Here is a 16,943-nt window from a genome sequence, read left to right on the forward strand (position 1 = left end):
GTGGTCCTTCTGTTAATCACTCAATTAAACTTTCAATAATTAGCATGGTCCTCTCAGTCCAAAAACAATACTCCCCATAATTAAAGTGACCCTACTATCAAACGCTCGATAATACTTTCCATAATTAACATGATCCTCCCGTTCAAATAATTATACTCTTTACAATTAATATGATTGTTACATCCAAAAAAGAGATAATCTATATAATTAATGTGATTTTTCGTCCAACACTCGATTATAATTTTCACATTAAATGGACCCATTAACTGTCTAGAAAATTAACACACGTAATTAACCCGTGTGGCTAATTAATTGCATGCAACTCCAGGCAAGGCAGGAATTGGGCAAGATATGACTAAGACGATGTTTCAGCATTAATGGCTACGTGCGAACAAAAGAAATGACCAACGGACTCCCCCTTTAGAGGTAGAGGTTTACCGAAGTTTCAGTTATCAGTAGCTTTTGGTGGAACATGTTGCAGATGATATCAATCTGTTACAATGTTGATTGGGTTAGGAAGATGCAGGTAGCGGTCTACTTGGAGATGTGTGTGATGGTACCTGCTGAGGGAGGTCATTGAAGTGGCCACCTATGGCGGCTTCCTTCCGAGCTCGGCACATGACCCCATCCATTGGTGTCACACCAACGTGTGCAGATTCCCCACAACCCGCTTTATGCCCTTAGGGTGGTGGCTGCTGGGTTTATTTATCTGTGCTCGTATGGATGTCCGCTGCATCACTTACCGCATGAGGGAAATAATGCATGGATAGGAAGATGTTATGAGGGACATCAATTGGGTGAAGAATCTTCTCGAATTGCCTCTCGACCGGATCGACCCTGAGGCGCTCTCCTTGGGGACCTCATCTGATGATGCACGACGGTGACACCGGATCAACGCTGAAGCGTGTCATTGTTTCAGAGGATGCCAGCCCAGCGGCAGGCAGGTACTAGGGGGGGGGGGGGGGGGGGGGGAGGAGGACGATCTTATTCTGTTTGTTCTTTCTTTTTGTTTTTATGAGGCAAAGGAGGTGGATTTTCTTGTGCGTGTGGGGAGGTGCAAGTAGATGGTTTTCGTAAGGGGGGTCGACTTCGGATCAACGCTGAGGTGTGTCATTGTTTGAAACGAAGCCAGCCCAGCGGTGCGACAGGTAGAAGATAGTCGGGGGGGGGGGGGGGGGGGGGGGGAGGACGATATTTTTCTGTTTGTTTTATCTTTTATTTTTTTTGTGAGGCAACGGAGGTGAGTTTTCTTGTATGTGTATGGGGAGGTGCGAGCATATGGTTTTCGTAGAGCGGATCAAGGGGAGGGGAGTTGAGCATACCACGTACACTCCCCAACTCCGCTTTAATAGTAGAGACACGGTTAAATAAACTTCCTACTATTAATTATCTGCATCCTAATTAAGTGTGACTAAATTATTAATTGCATTAATGCCCTTATTTCATAATTGATTTGTCGCAAAAAATATCTACTTAAACGGAATTAATTAATTGCACGTGTAATTAATTGTGTGTCTAATTAATTGCATTAATGGCTTGATTTCTAAATTGATTCGGTGATTGGTTTACAAATTGTTTTGCATTAACGAATTGGTGATACTTTTCATAAATTAAATTATCATCCCATTCTAGGCTTGATAATACTTTTCATAATTAATGTGGTACTCACATCCAAAGAATGATACTCTTCATAATTAAAGTGGTCCTTCCGTTAATCACCCGATTACACTTTTGATATTTAACGTGATCCTCTTAGTCCAAAAAAATATTCCTATAATTAAAGTGATCCTACTGTCAGATGCTTGATAATACTTTCCATAATTAACATGATCCTTCCATTCAAATAATTATACTCTTTATAATTAATATGATTGTTGCATCCAAAAAAGATAATCTTCAAAATTAATGTGATTTTTGTCCAACACTCGATTATATTTTTCAAATTAAACAAACCTATTAACTGTCTAGCTAATTAACACATGTAATTAACCCGTGTGGATAATTAATTGCATACAACTGTGGGCAAGGCAGGAATTGGGCAGAATATGACTAAGACAATGTTTCAGCATTAATGGATGCGTGCTCATGAAAGAAACGACCTACAGACTCCCCCTTTAGAAGTAGAGATATACGGACAATTCAGTTATCAGTAGCTTTTGGTGGAACATGTTGCAGATGACATCAATCTGTTACAACATTGATTGGGTTAGGAATATGCAGGTAGTGGTCTACTTGGAGATGTGTGTGATGGTACCTGCTGAGGGAAGTCGTTGAAGTGGCCATCCATGGCGGCCTCCTTCCGACCTCGGCACATGACCCCATCCATTGGTGTCACACCAACATGTGCAGATTCCCCACAACCTGCTTTACGCTCTTAGGGTGGTGGCTGTTGGGTTTATTTATCTGTGCTCGTTTGGATGTCCGCTGCAACACTTGCCGCATGATGGAAATAATGCATGGATATGAAGATGGTGTGAGGGACATCGATTGGGTGAAGACTCTTCCCGAATTGCATCTCGACCGGATCGACCCTAAGGCGCTCTCCTTGGGCACCTCATTTGATAACACACGACGGTGACACCGGATCAATGCTGACGCGTGCCATTGTTTCAGAGGATGCCAGGTCGACAACAGGCAGGTAGTAGATCGTCGGGGGTGGGGGAGGAGGATGATCTTTATCTGTTTGTTCTTTCTTTTCTATTTTATGAGGCAAAGGAGGTGGGTTTTCTTGTGCGTGTGGGAAGGTGTAGGTAGATGGTTTTCGTAAGGGGGGGGGTCGACATTGGATCAACGCTGAGGTGTGTCATTGTTTCAGACGATGCCAACCCGATGGTGTGGCAGGTAGAAAATCGTCGGGAGGGGGGGTGATGTCGGGAGGAGGACAATCTTTTTTTGTTTGTTTTTCTTTTCTTTTTTAGTGAGGCAACGGAGGTGGGTTTTCTTGTATGTCTGTGGGGAGGTGCGGGTAGATGGTTTTTGTAAGGCGGATCAAGGGGAGGGGAGTTGGGCGTACCACCTACAGTCCCCAAATCCGCTTTAATAGTAGAGACATGGTTAAATAAACTCCGTACTATTAATTATCTGCATCCTAATTAAGTCTGACTAAATGATTAATTGCATTAATGCCCTTATTTATAACCGATTTGTCGCAAAAAAATGTATACTTAAAAGGAATTAATTAGTAGCACACGTAATTAATTTTCTGGCTAATTAATTGCATTAATGACTTGATTTCTAAATTTATTTGGTGATTGGTTTATAAATTGTTTTGCATTAATTACTTGGTGATACTTTTCATAATTAACGCGATCCTCCCATTCTAGGCTTGATAATACGTTTCATAATTAATGTGATACTCATATCCATAGAATGATACTCTCCATAATTAAAGTGGTCCATCCGTTAATCACTCTATTATACTTTTAGTAATTAATGTGATCCTCTCAGTTCAAAAAAATATTCCCATAATTAAAGTGACCCTACTGTGTGACGCTCGATAATACTTTCCATAATTAACATGATCCTCCCATTCAAATAATTACACTCTTTATAATTAGTATGATTGTTGCATCCAGAAAAAGATATTTTTCATAATTAATGTGATTTTTTGTCCAACACTCGATTATACTTTTCTTTACCTAATAATAAAGGACGGAGGCTTTCATAGTTCTCCATACGTCGTCTCTTTATAACCGTTGATTTTATGTTAACCATAGTTTTGACGGTTGAGAACTGTACGTAGATATACATCGTTCGTACTAGAAGAAACACCACGAGCTAGCACACGCAAGAGAGGCGCCCCGCATGCCCGGCGACGCATGCTGGCCACGACACGCATGCCCAGCGACCAGCACATGTGGGAGACGACGACCGGCACACAACCTTGGCACGCACACCTAACGGCGAGCAGATCAAGGCGACAGTGAAGTCCAAGTTGCAGGACTACGGTAGTCGTGCACAGGCCCATCTCACCAAAGTCAGAGCAGGTGCCGTGCCCGCGGAACGTGTCCCTGGCGAAGCCGGACGTCGAGATGGCTGCACGGACAACGCGCTCACGCCGGAGCATTGATGTCTACTACGTAACTTTATTCTTGTAGACACGTGTTTGGCCTCCAAGCGCAGAGTTTTGTAGGACAGTAGCAATTTTCCCTCAAGTGGATGACCTAAGGTTTATCAATCCGTGAGAGGTGTAGGATGAAGATGGTCTCTCTCAAATGGCCCTGCAACCAAATACAAGAAATCTCTTGTGTCCCCAACACACCTAATACAATGGCAAATTGTATAGGTACACTAGTTTAGTGAAGAGATGGTGATAAAAGTGTAATATGGATGTTAGAAATATATTTTTATAATCTGAATAAATAAAAACAGCAAGGTAGCAAATAGTAAACGTGCACAAAAACGGTATTGCAATGCTTGAAAATGAGGCCTAGGGTCCGTACTTTCGCTAGTGCAGTCTCTGAACAATGCTAATATAATTGGATCATATAACCATCCCTCATAGTGCGATGAAGAATCACTCCAAAGTTCCTAAGCGGAGAACATAAGAATAAGTTGTTTGTAGGGTACGAAACCACCTCAAAGCTATTCTTTCCGTTCGATCTATTCAAGAGTTCGTACTAAAATAAGACAAAGCTATTTTTTCCATTCGATCTATCCTAGAGTTCATACTAAAATAACACCAAAGAAAATTCATATTCATAATACTCAATCCAACACAAAGAACTTCAAAGAGTGCCCCAAAATTTCTACCGGAGAAACAAAGACAAGAGCGTGCATCAACCCCTATGCATAGATTACCCCAATGTCACCTCGAGAATCCACGAGTTGAGTGCCAAAACATATATCAAGTGAATCAATACGATACCCCATTGTCACCACGAGTATTCAATTGCAAGACATATATCAAGTGTTCTCAAATCCATAAAAGTATTCAATCCGATAACAATGAAATCTCAAAGGGAAAAACTCAATTCATCACAACAAGATAGAGAGGGGAAATCACCATATGATCCGACTATATTAACAAAGCTCGCAATACATCAAGACCGTGACATCTCAAGAACACGAGACAGAGAGAGAGATTAAACACATAGCTACTTGTACAACCCTCAGCCCCGAGGGTGGACTACTCCCTCCTCATTGTGGTCGCCGCCGGGATGATGAAGATGGCCACGGAAGATGATTCCCCCTCTGGCAGGGTGCCAGAAAGGGTGTAGATTGGTTTTCAGTGGCTACAGAGGCGTGCGGCGGCGGAAATTTTGATCTAGGTTAACCCCGAGGGTTTCTGGAATTTTTGGGAATTTATAGGGTAAAGAGGGGGTGCGGGAGGCCACTGAGGTGGGCACAACCCACCTGGGCGCGCATGCCCCCAGGCGCGCCCTGGTGGGTTGTGCCCCCTTCGGGGCACCCCCAGGTGTTGCTCTGGCCCATCCTAGGTGTTCTGGTCCATAAAAAATCTCCAAAAAGTTTCGCGGTGTTTGGACTCCATTTGATATTGATTTCCTGTTATGTAAAAAACAAGCAAAAAACAGGAACTGGCACTGGGCATTGGGTCAATAGGTTAGTCCCAAAAATGATATAAAGTTGCTATAAAATGATTGTAAAACATCCAAGAATGATAATATAATAGCATGAATACTTCATAAATTATAGATACGTTGGAGACGTATCAATATCCCCAAGCTTAATTCCTACTCGTCCTCGAGTAGGTAAATGATAAAAGAAATAATTTATGAAGTGTGAATGCTAGCAAAGTGCATAGGTTTGATCAATGATAATTTCAATCACTTTTCCTAACATCTTAACAACAATTCTTTTATCATAAAATTTTCTCATGTTATAGTAGCAACCAATCCACATGTTAAGGTTCAAACAATGAATTCTCTTGAAACTCAACAACCTATGTTCTCAGTCACCAAGCAATTGCAGTTCAACTTATTCAATAGAGTTTAAGTAAGAGCTCCACATACTCAACCATCATATAGTCTTCTATGATTGCTAACACTCACCGCATACACATGAGCAAAATGTTTCAACGAGGCACATAGAAAGATAGGGGCTTATAGTTTTTCCTCCCAACGTATTCACCTCAAGGGTGATGTCAACAATAGTAACTCATGCTACCCATATCCAACTGGATATATGTGCCTAGATCTTTCCTCACCACATGATGCTTGCCAAAAGAGAAAAATAAAAAGGTAATAGAGAGAAAACTTTGACTCTTTGCATAAAAGTAAATACTGAAAAGTAAAAGATAGACCCTTCGCAGAGGGAAGCATAGGTTGCCATGCGCTTATTTATTTGTATGCTCAACCCCTTAGTGAGAAAGAACATCACGTTATATTGCCCCTTATGATAGCAACCTTTATTATGCAGTCTGTCGCTTTTATTCTTTGCCATCACAAGTTCGTACAATGCTCAATTTTCTCTTACACTAAATGATCTCACACTTTTAGAAGCAATTTTTATTGCCTTATTGCACCAATGACAACTTACTTGAAGGATCTTGCTCAGTCCTTAGGTAGGTATGGTGGACTATTGAAAATAAGATTTGGGTTTAAGCGTTTTTGGATGCACAAGTAGTACCTCTACTTGGTGCGGAGTTTTTGGCTAGCAAAGATGGGGGGCAAGCACCACATGTTGAAGGATCTATGACAATATAACTTCTATGTGAATATGAACAAATGTAAACCATTATGTTGTCTTCCTTGTCCAACGTCAACAATTTTGGCATATAATATTTTGATGGGGGCTCACAATCACAAAAGATTTCCAAGATAGTGTATTTGCATGTGAAAGTTCTCTTCCTTCTACTAATTATTTATGAATTGCTTGTATGACCAATATTGTGATTGTAAATCCTCAAAAGATTTCACTTTCTAAATCCAATGTGAAGCTACCACTAGGCATGATATGATTTCAACTTCATGACATTCAATTTATTCAACAATTTACTCATAGGATATAAGTGAAGCATAAGAGTAAACGACAAGCTACTCCAAAAAAATATAAATGAAGATCATGAGCATAATATTTCTTTATCTCAAACTAATGTAAGTGAAGCAAGAGAGAATTTCTTCAAAAATACTAAAGCACACCGTGCTAAAAAAGATATAAGTGAAGCACTAGAGCAATTCCATAGAAAAGAGCTTTGTTGACGGGATGTGAGTGCCGCTTACTTAGCCTCCCTGGCAACTATTTGACGACTCTATTTTATTTAAAAACTTTAAGATCTAAGTATTTTATTAAAACAACAAGCAAAAACAAAATAAAATGACATTCTAAGAATATCACAACTCATGTGGAGAAGCAAAAACTTAGGCTCAACCGATACTAACCGATAATTGTTGAAGAAGAAAGGTGGGATGCCTACCGGGGCATCCCCAAGGTTAGATGCTTGATACTTCTTGAAATATCATCTTGGGATGCCCTGGGCATCCCCATGCTTGAGATTTTGTGTCTCCTTAATTCTTCTCATATCACGGTTTTCCTAAATCTCAAAAGCTTCATCCACACAAAACTCGACAAGAACTCGTGAGATAAGTTAGTATAAACCAATGCAAAAACCTTATCATTCTCTACTGTAGCTGTAACGCCCCAGACACACCCGCCAATGGTCGTTACTCTTGGCGGGATCTAGACTGGCCCCACAGATCAATACTAGTCTTTTCTTCGCACTTTGTCCTCACTCGTGCGCACGCGGGAGCAACTTCCCGATCGGTCACCCATCTTGAAACTACTCCAAGCTAAGCATGCTTAACTTTGGAGTTCTGTCCGAATGGGCTCCCGGAAAAGAAGGAATTCCTTATTGATATGAGTAGTCTATCATCCCTAATAAGCCAGGCTATCACATACACCCTCACTCAGAGGAACCGACGTCCTCGTCGGGCCACAGGAACGTTCCCTCTTGGCACATACGTCTGTGCATCCAGTCCGGTACATGTGCCATGTCGGGTGCCACGACGGGTCACAAATGTCATGAACAACATGACCGCGCACCTGTCCGCAAACATCCGTGCAACCGCGAGGGTCGGCTCTGATACCAACTTGTAACTCTCCGGACACACCCGCCGGTGGTCGTTACTCCTGGCGGGATCTAGACTGGCCCCACAGATCAATACTAGTCTTTTCTGCGCACTTTGTCCTCACTCATGCGCACACGGGAGCAACTTCCCGGTCGGTCACCCATCCTAAAACTACTCGAAGCTGAGCACGCTTAACTTTGGAGTTCTGTCCGAATGGGCTCCCGGAAAAGAAGGAATTCCTTATTGATATGAGTAGTCTATCATCCCTAATAAGCCAGGCTATCACATACACCCTCACTCAGAGGAACCGACGTCCTCGTCGGGCCACAGGAACGTTCCCTCTTGGCACATACGTCTGTGCATCCAGTCCGGTACATGTGCCATGTCGGGTGCCACGACGGGTCACAAATGTCATGAACAACATGACCGCGCACCTGTCCGCAAACATCCGTGCAACCGCGAGGGTCGGCTCTGATACCAACTTGTAACTCTCCGGACACACCCGCCGGTGGTCGTTACTCCTGGCGGGATCTAGACTGGCCCCACAGATCAATACTAGTCTTTTCTGCGCACTTTGTCCTCACTCATGCGCACACGGGAGCAACTTCCCGGTCGGTCACCCATCCTAAAACTACTCGAAGCTGAGCACGCTTAACTTTGGAGTTCTGTCCGAATGGGCTCCCGGAAAAGAAGGAATTCCTTATTGATATGAGTAGTCTATCATCCCTAATAAGCCAGGCTATCACAGTAGCAAATCACTAAAATTATTATTCAACATTGCATACCAAATTCCTCTGCATATTTAATACACATATCCTCAAATAGGATCATTAAACAAGCAAATATATGCAAACATAACAGCAATCTGCCAAAACAGTACAGTCTATAAAGAATGCAAGAGTATCAGTACTTCCCTAACTCCAAAAGTTATGAACATTTTCCACACTGTAGAAAATTTATCAGATCTCATTTTGCATGAAGTTTCAACATTTTATCACATTCTGACTTTTCTAGGGAATTTTTGCAACAGTGGTAAACTTTCCGTTTTCAAACAGCAACATGTATACTTGCAAAATAAGCATGGAAAAGGCTATCATTGCCACTTTTATTGAAATAAAAGATGTAAAACATTATTCTAAATAAAATAAAGCGAATCCTAACAAAATAAATTGATGCACCAAGCAAAACACAAATCATGTGACGAATGAAAACATAGCTCCAAGTGAGGTTACCGATAATGTTGAAGACGAAAGAGGGGATGCCTTCCGGGGCATCCCCGAGCTTAGTTGCTTGGATATTCCTTGAATATTACCTTGGGGGTGCCTTGGGCATCCCCAAGCTTAGTTGCTTGGATATTCCTTGAATATTACCTTGGGGGTGCCTTGGGCATCCCCAAGCTTAGGGTCTTGTCACTCCTTATTCTCCTCAGATCATTATCTCACCCAAAACTTGAAAACTTCAATCACACAAAACTTAACGGAACTTCATGAGATAGGTTAGTATGATAAAGAGAAAACCATTTCACTTTGGTACTGTCAAAGACAAGATTCATAATTGTTATCACATAATTCCTACTGTAGCATATCATTTCCACAATTTATATTGAGCAATATAAGCCATGGAAGCTAGAAAACAAGCAAACTATGCATTGAAAACAGAATCTGTCAAAAACAGAAAAGTCTGTAGTAATATCTACTACAACCATACTTCTGCTACTTCAAAAATTCTGAAAAATAGGAAAACCTGTGTAATTTGTCTATTAATCTTCTGCAGGAAGAATCAACATTTTATCACGCTTGTTTCAAAAAAGAGAATTTTTTCCTGAGCGCAAAAGTTTCTATTTTCCAGCAAGATCAAATCAACTATCACCGTAAGCCATCCCAAAGGTCTTACTTGGCACATTACTGAAACAACAGCAATAAAACATGATTACTACAGTAGTCTAATCACGTGCACACACGAAAACAGTAGGTAAAAGTGTTGGGTTGTCTCCCAACAAGTACTTTTCTTTAATGCCTTTTTGCTAGGCATGATGATTTCAATGATGCTCGCATAAAAGATAAGAACTGAAACATAAAGAGAGCATCATGAAGAATATGACTAGCACATTTAAGTCTAACCCACTTCCTATGCATAGGGATTTTGTGAGCAAACAACTTATGGGAACAAGAATCAAGTAGCATAGGAAGGCAAAACAAGCATAACTTCAAAATTTTCAACACATAGAGAGGAAACTTGATATTATTGCAATTCCTACAATCATAAGTTCCTCCCTCATAATAATTTTTCGTAGCATCATGAATAAATTCAACAATATAGCCATCACATAAAGCATTCTTTTCATGATCCATAAGCATAGAAATTTTGTTACTCTCCACATAAGCAAATTTATTCTCATGAATAGTAGTGGGAGCAAACTCAACAAAATAACTATCATGTGATTGAAAATTAAAATCACGATGACAGGTTTCATGGTTATCACTATTCTTTATAGCATACATGCCATCACCATAACCATCATAGATAGCAACTTTGTTATCATAGTCAATTTCAAACCTCATCCAAAATGGTGGATTCATCACTAAATAAAGTCATGACCTCTCCAAATCCACTTTCATCATTATAATCATCACAAATAGGAGGCATGTAATCATTATAACAAATTTGCACATCAAACTTGGGGGACTAAAAATATCATCTTCATCAAACATAGCACCCCCAAGCTTATGGCTTTGCATATCATTAGCATCATTGATATTCAAAGAGTCATACCAAAAATATTGCAATCATGCTCATCATTTATGCCAAACATTTTATTGAATTCTTCTTCTATCAATTGAGCACAATTTTCTTTCCATCGTTTTCATGAAAGACATTATAAAGATGAACAACATGATGCAACATTAATTCCATTTTTTGTACTTTTCTTTTTATAAACCAAACTAGTGATAAAACAAGAAACTAAAAGATTCGATTGCAAGATCTAAAGATATAACTTAAAGCACACACCTCCCTGGCAATGGCGCCAGAAAAGAGATTGATGTCTACTACGCAACTTTATTCTTGTAGACATGTGTTGGGCCTCCAAGCACAAAGTTTTGTAGGATAATAGCAATTTTCCCTCAAGTGGATGACCTAAGTTTTATCAATCTGTGAGAGGTGTAGGATGAAGATGGTCTCTCTCAAACGACCCTGCAACCAAATACAAGAAATCTCTTGTGTCCCCAACACACCCAATACAATGGCAAATTGTATAGGTGCACTAGTTCGGCAAAGAGATGGTGGTAAAAGTGTAATATGGATTGTAGAAATATATTTTTATAATCTGAATAAATAAAAACAGCAAGATAGAAAATATTAAATGGGCACAAAATCGGTATTTCAATGCTAGAAAATGAGGCCTAGGGTCCATTTTTCCGCTAGTGCAATCTCTCAACAATGCTAATATAATTGGATCATATAACCATCCCTCAAAGTGCGATGAAGAATCACTCCAAAGTTCCTATCTAGCGAAGAACATAAGAATAAATCGTTTGTAGGGTACGAAACCACCTCAAAGCTATTCTTTTCGTTCGATCTATTCAAGAGTTCATACTAAAATAACACAAAGCTATTCTTTTCGTTCGATCTATCCTAGAGTTCGTACTAAAATAACACCAAAGCAAATTCATATTCATAATACTCAATCCAACACAAAGAACTTCAAAGAGTGCCCCAAAACTCTACCGGAGAAACAAAGACAAGAACATGCATCAACCCATATGCATAGATTACCCCAATGTCACCTCGGGAATCCGCGAGTTGACTGCCAAAACATATATCAAGTGAATCAATACGATACCCCATTGTCACCACGAGTATTCAATTGCAAGACATATATCAAGTGTTCTCAAATCCCTAAAAGTATTCAATCCGATAACAATGAAATCTCAAAGGGAAAAACTCAATTCATCACAACAAGATAGAGAGGGAAAAACACCATATGATCTGACTATATTAACAAAGCCCGCGATACATCAAGATCATGACATCTCAAGGACACGAGGGAGAGAGAGATTAAACACATAGCTACTGGTACAAACCCTCAGCCCCGAGGGTGGACTACTCCCTCCTTATCGTGGTGGCCGTCGGGATGATGAAGATGGCCACCGGAGATGATTCCCCCCTCCAACAGGGTGCCGGAAAGGGTCTAGATTGGTTTTCGGTGGCTACAAAGGCCTGCAGCGGTGAAACTTCTGATCTAGGTTAACCCCGAGGGTTTCTGGATTTTTTGGAATTTATAGGGTAAAAGAGGGGGTGCGGGAGGCCATAGAGGTGGGAACAACTGTCAGTGTTCTGGGTCAGGGGGTGCCCAGACTTGCCTGCATGCGGCCCATGGCGTGGCTCCATCGGCGGCCCAGTACGGCCCAGCTTCAGCAGCAACAACTCAAGACCCTCCCGAGGAGCCGAGCCTCTCGAGGCGGACGACACCAAGACCTTCCTGGGGGCGGCCTCGCTAGGCTGGCTCCCGAGGAGCGGAGATATCAAGGCAAGGAGTACCTTGAGAGGTTCACATGACGTGAGCCATGAGGACCAAGGCCGGGAGGGCGCCAATGGTCGCAGTGTGCAAGTTTCCTCTTTGGTGCTAAGGGGGCAAGCGCAGGGGTGGAGCCCCGAGAAATCAGGCAAATGTTTCATTATCGGTGCAACAAGACCAAGACCGCCAGGACAGAGGTAATCGCAGAGCCCATGGCAGCGTCACCACCAGAGTCTTTGTAGGCGAAGACTACTTTTGTCAAGATAACTTGTACTAGTTGTCCCCCTTCGAATTTGGCCGTTGTGGGATCCCTTCCCGCCTAACATTTGGGAAGAGGACCAAGGCCACTATAAATAGGACTTAGCCACCACCATAGAGGGGGATCGGATCCATTCCGCCCTAACCAGCTCATCAAGCTCAAGAACACCTCACCTCCTGAGGCTGTTCATCCACTGTACTAGATAATCCTCAGCCCCTCGAGGCAATCCACCACAAAGCCGGAGTAGGGTATTACACCGCAAGGTGGCCCGAACCAGGGTAAATCTCTATGTCTCTCGTTCTTTGGGTTCGTCGAGCTAGGCCGTGGGATCGTGAGCGAGTGAGTTAGGGAGAGAGTGTTCTTCATACGCACCCCAGTGTTCGAACCTCTTAAGGGTCTGCGCGGAGCCCTGAATCTGACATTTGGTGCTCCAGGTAGGGTGTGCCGAAGCCTCTCTCCCATCGACCGACCCACCATCACCCCGCGGCTCCGATGTCTGACGATCTAAGGACTCATGCCGACCACTGGGCTTCCTGGCCTGCCCGGGCGGCGCCGTCCGCTCAAGAAGACCTCAACTCCGTGCTCCAGGCGGCCCGCACACTGCCCAACTCCCCCGGGCGCGGGTGGCACGGACCGGCGCCCTCCGCCCTCGTGTCGTGGCGCATGTGCGCCACCACGTGATCTTCAGACTACGCCACGGCAATGGCACAACACACCCGACGAGAGCACACGAACATGCTAGCCGCGCTCATTGTGGCGCAGGAGCTGCTGCGGTGCAGGCTGGCAGGGAGCGGCCGCGATGTGCTGGTGGAGCGCGTCGCCGAACTGCTGGACACTGCCCGCAGAGGTACACCGCCTTTCTACTCCTTGCCTACGCCTCAGGTCGTGGCAGAGGCGTGCGCGAGGCCCCGACGAGCTCGTGTGCCTCCTGGAGCGCTAGGGGGACCTGACAATATCAACATAGACCCCAGCGCAGCATGTCCTGCCATGACAGCGCCGTCACCAGGAGGGGCAGGAGATGGCGATCCACCGCAAGGACGCGCTGGGATGCCACCCAGCGGTCACCAGGGCCAGGCACCGCGGCTTGTGGCTCAAGGCGTGGGGCACCCAGGCGACGACTCCAGCGGGGAAACCGAGGACGCCTACGTGCCCCGCATGGTGAACCTGGAGTACACGCCAGGAGAAGGCCCCAACTCGTTCCCCGAGCCAGGATGGGAAGGCAGAGCGCTCGAGACCGGGGCCTACCATGAGCTACCCGGAGGCTTCACTGAACTCTTCAGCGACGACGACAACAGGGTACAACCGTTACCTAGGGAGCATGCTTACGCTAACCATGGGCTGCTGGTGAACCAGACCGCTGTAGAAGTCGGAGACCCTAGGGCGGTGGCCCCGCCCCCGACGGGAGTGGTGCACTGGGGGCTGCGCGGGAGGGGCCTGGAGCCAAGGCCTCCCCCATGCCGCACGGAGCGAGGCGCTGCATGGAGGTAGGTCCTCTGCCGGAGGAGGCCTCGGTGAGCCCTTCCCCCCGACAGAGGGCCCGTGGTCGCCTAGGGCGCCGCTAGCATCCTCCTAGCCCCTTGGTGTCTTCCTGGTCTTCGGAAGCCCCAACAGTGGTCGGGGGTGGCGCAGGGTGGGGCCCTCGTCTGGCGATATGAAGCAAGGCTCGCACTTGTGAAGGTCTCTGCTCGTGACCCTCTCATGTAATAATGAGTGGGGCTGTACACGCCCTAGAGTCTCCAGAGTGTTGCCCTCGGGCCTCGGGGGCTCCCGTCCACGTCCTAGTGGAAGCACCATGCTCCGCGCTGGCCGTCGACACTGTCCCCCAATGACTATGCTCACATCCAGTGAAAGCACTTAGCTCCGCATTGGTGGGAAGACAAGAAGACTAGCTAGGTGCCGGATGCGGCCATTTGCTTTTATCCCTTCTTTGTACTCGATTCACCGCCCTTTTTTGGCTTGATCTTGAAGTTTTTTTGTTATCTAAAAAGTGGGGGGAGTTTTTCTCTGGTTTCTGCCGGTTTTACCGCATTTTGGTTGTGTGCCCCATTTTTAAGGCTCGCACCCCGAGCCTCCGGCTCGGGGGCTGGTCGGCCGACCACACCATGCTTGTTTGGACAACTTTGGCAGGACCCCCTCAGGGCAAGAGCATACGTGCCGCAAGATTGCTCGCGTACGCATCCTGCCATGGTCTGTAGGACGCTCCTGGCGTGGCTCTCTTGGACAGATCCGTAGGCTCCTCAGGAGGCCCAGATCCTGCAAGCTCCTAAGGGTTTGCCTCAGGAGAAAGGCGCGCCAACAACCTCAGAACCCGCTCAAGGCCAGCTAGGATCAAGATAGGTCACAGCGACAACCCTGCTCAGGGGCTCGCAAGCTCGCGAGAGCGCGTTTTAGGTTCGACCTTAAAAAAAGAAGAAGAACGGAACATTAATTTACATACACGAGGCCCCCCCCCTCCAGAATTCTCTCACGGCCTGCGGGGCCATGCCCAAGTCTTTGTGTGCAGGCTCAAGGCAAAGGATTGCGGGCTTGACTGGACATGCTACTCGCGGCGTCGCCCTGGTCGCTCTCGTACGCACTGCTAGCGCTGTCGCTAGTGTCGTCTTCACCGTCGTCGACTGCGCCATCTTCATCCACCGTGACCACCACCGCGTCGTCCTCGATGGCGAACGCCCTGACCAGGGCATCCACGTGATTGTCCACCTAGTGAGACAGGTTGTCCCGGATAGCCCCGGGCACTGGGGAAATGGCGGTGTCAAAATCAAAGTGGGGGTCGAGGTTCTGAAGATGGCTGAAGACGCGTGAGAACGCGCACCCAAGGAGGCCTCGACTCCTCTCCTCAACAAGCTCGCGAGCCCTCGCAGCCTGATCCTCTAGGCGCATCACGACTTCGGTAAAGAAGCGGAGGTGGCTGGTGTAATCTTCCACATGGGGATGGGGGACGTTCTCCTCGAAGATGACTCCCAGTGCTTGGTTGGCCCTCACCTTGAGGGAGTGGAGCATGGGGACGTGCTCACACTGCAGCGTCTGCCGACAACACGCCTCCTCTCCATTTTTCTGTGCGAGGGACGCGACACCATCAATCTGCTGCTGGAGCAAGAGAAGATCGGCATGAGCGGAGGCCAGGTCGGCCTGGGTAGAGACCAGAGCCACTGCGGAGGCCTTCTCATGCTTCTCGGCCTCGTCCAGCCTTGTCCCGAGGGCGGTGGTCCTGCCCTCAGCCTCGGCTTCCAGGAACTTCAGCCTCAGGCTATACTCATTGGCAAGATCTGCACGAACCTTCGGCACCCTCCGGTTAACCTCCTCCTGAATCCTGGCCTCATGCATGGTGACGGCATCCTCGACCGAGGCCACTTGGCGCTCCCTCACCTCCTGCCGCTCATGCTCCAGGCTGCGCTCCAAGGCCTCCAGCGCCAATGCCTCCTCACGCTTAAGGATCTCCTTCCCTTCGGAAGGCACTCCCCTCATCAACGCCAAGACGGTCCTGTGCGCCTCGATCTGCTGCTCCAGGGCAGCATTCAAGGCCAGAAGCTCATGTTCCCGCTTCTTGGCGCTCTCGAGACGGTGGTCAGCCTCCCTCGCCTCCTCCAAGGCCCGAGCGCTAACCTTGCGGGAGGCCGCGAGGGCCATTGCGGCCTTTGCCTTGTCACGCTCGTGCTGAAGCTGCCCAAGGTTAATGGCGACCTTCAATTGGTGCCACTCATGAGCCAGGCGGAGGTCCTCCGTCTCGAGGCGAGCATCAACAACCACTAGCTATCCTCCGAGGCGGTTTAGTGCACCCATCGCCTCCTGAAAGAGCTCGTGGCGTACGACGCCACATCCGCGCGCGAGCTCCAGTGCGCAGCCAAGTCCGTCCTCCGCGCCAAGGGTTGCTGGGGAAGCTCGAGCTGGCCTGTTTGCCCCCGGCAGGGAGCTCGAGGCCGGCGCCTTTCCTGCTACCTTGTGGGCTTCAGCAAAGATGCTGGGTGACGCGGCCTCACCACCTGAAGATGAAGCCGATGTTGGGGTCGCCTAGCTGCCGGCGATGACCAATGGAGGTGTCCTTGGCTCGCCAGCTACGCCCCAGGCCGGGGCGCGAAGAAGTGATGCCAGGAAAGCCGGATCAAGGCCCCAGATCGGTGCGTCCGCCTCCGGAGCGGGCCCT

The sequence above is a fragment of the Triticum urartu genome, chromosome 6 (assembly GCF_003073215.2).
Source record: "Triticum urartu cultivar G1812 chromosome 6, Tu2.1, whole genome shotgun sequence".
In the NCBI taxonomy this organism is placed as follows: domain Eukaryota; kingdom Viridiplantae; phylum Streptophyta; class Magnoliopsida; order Poales; family Poaceae; genus Triticum; species Triticum urartu.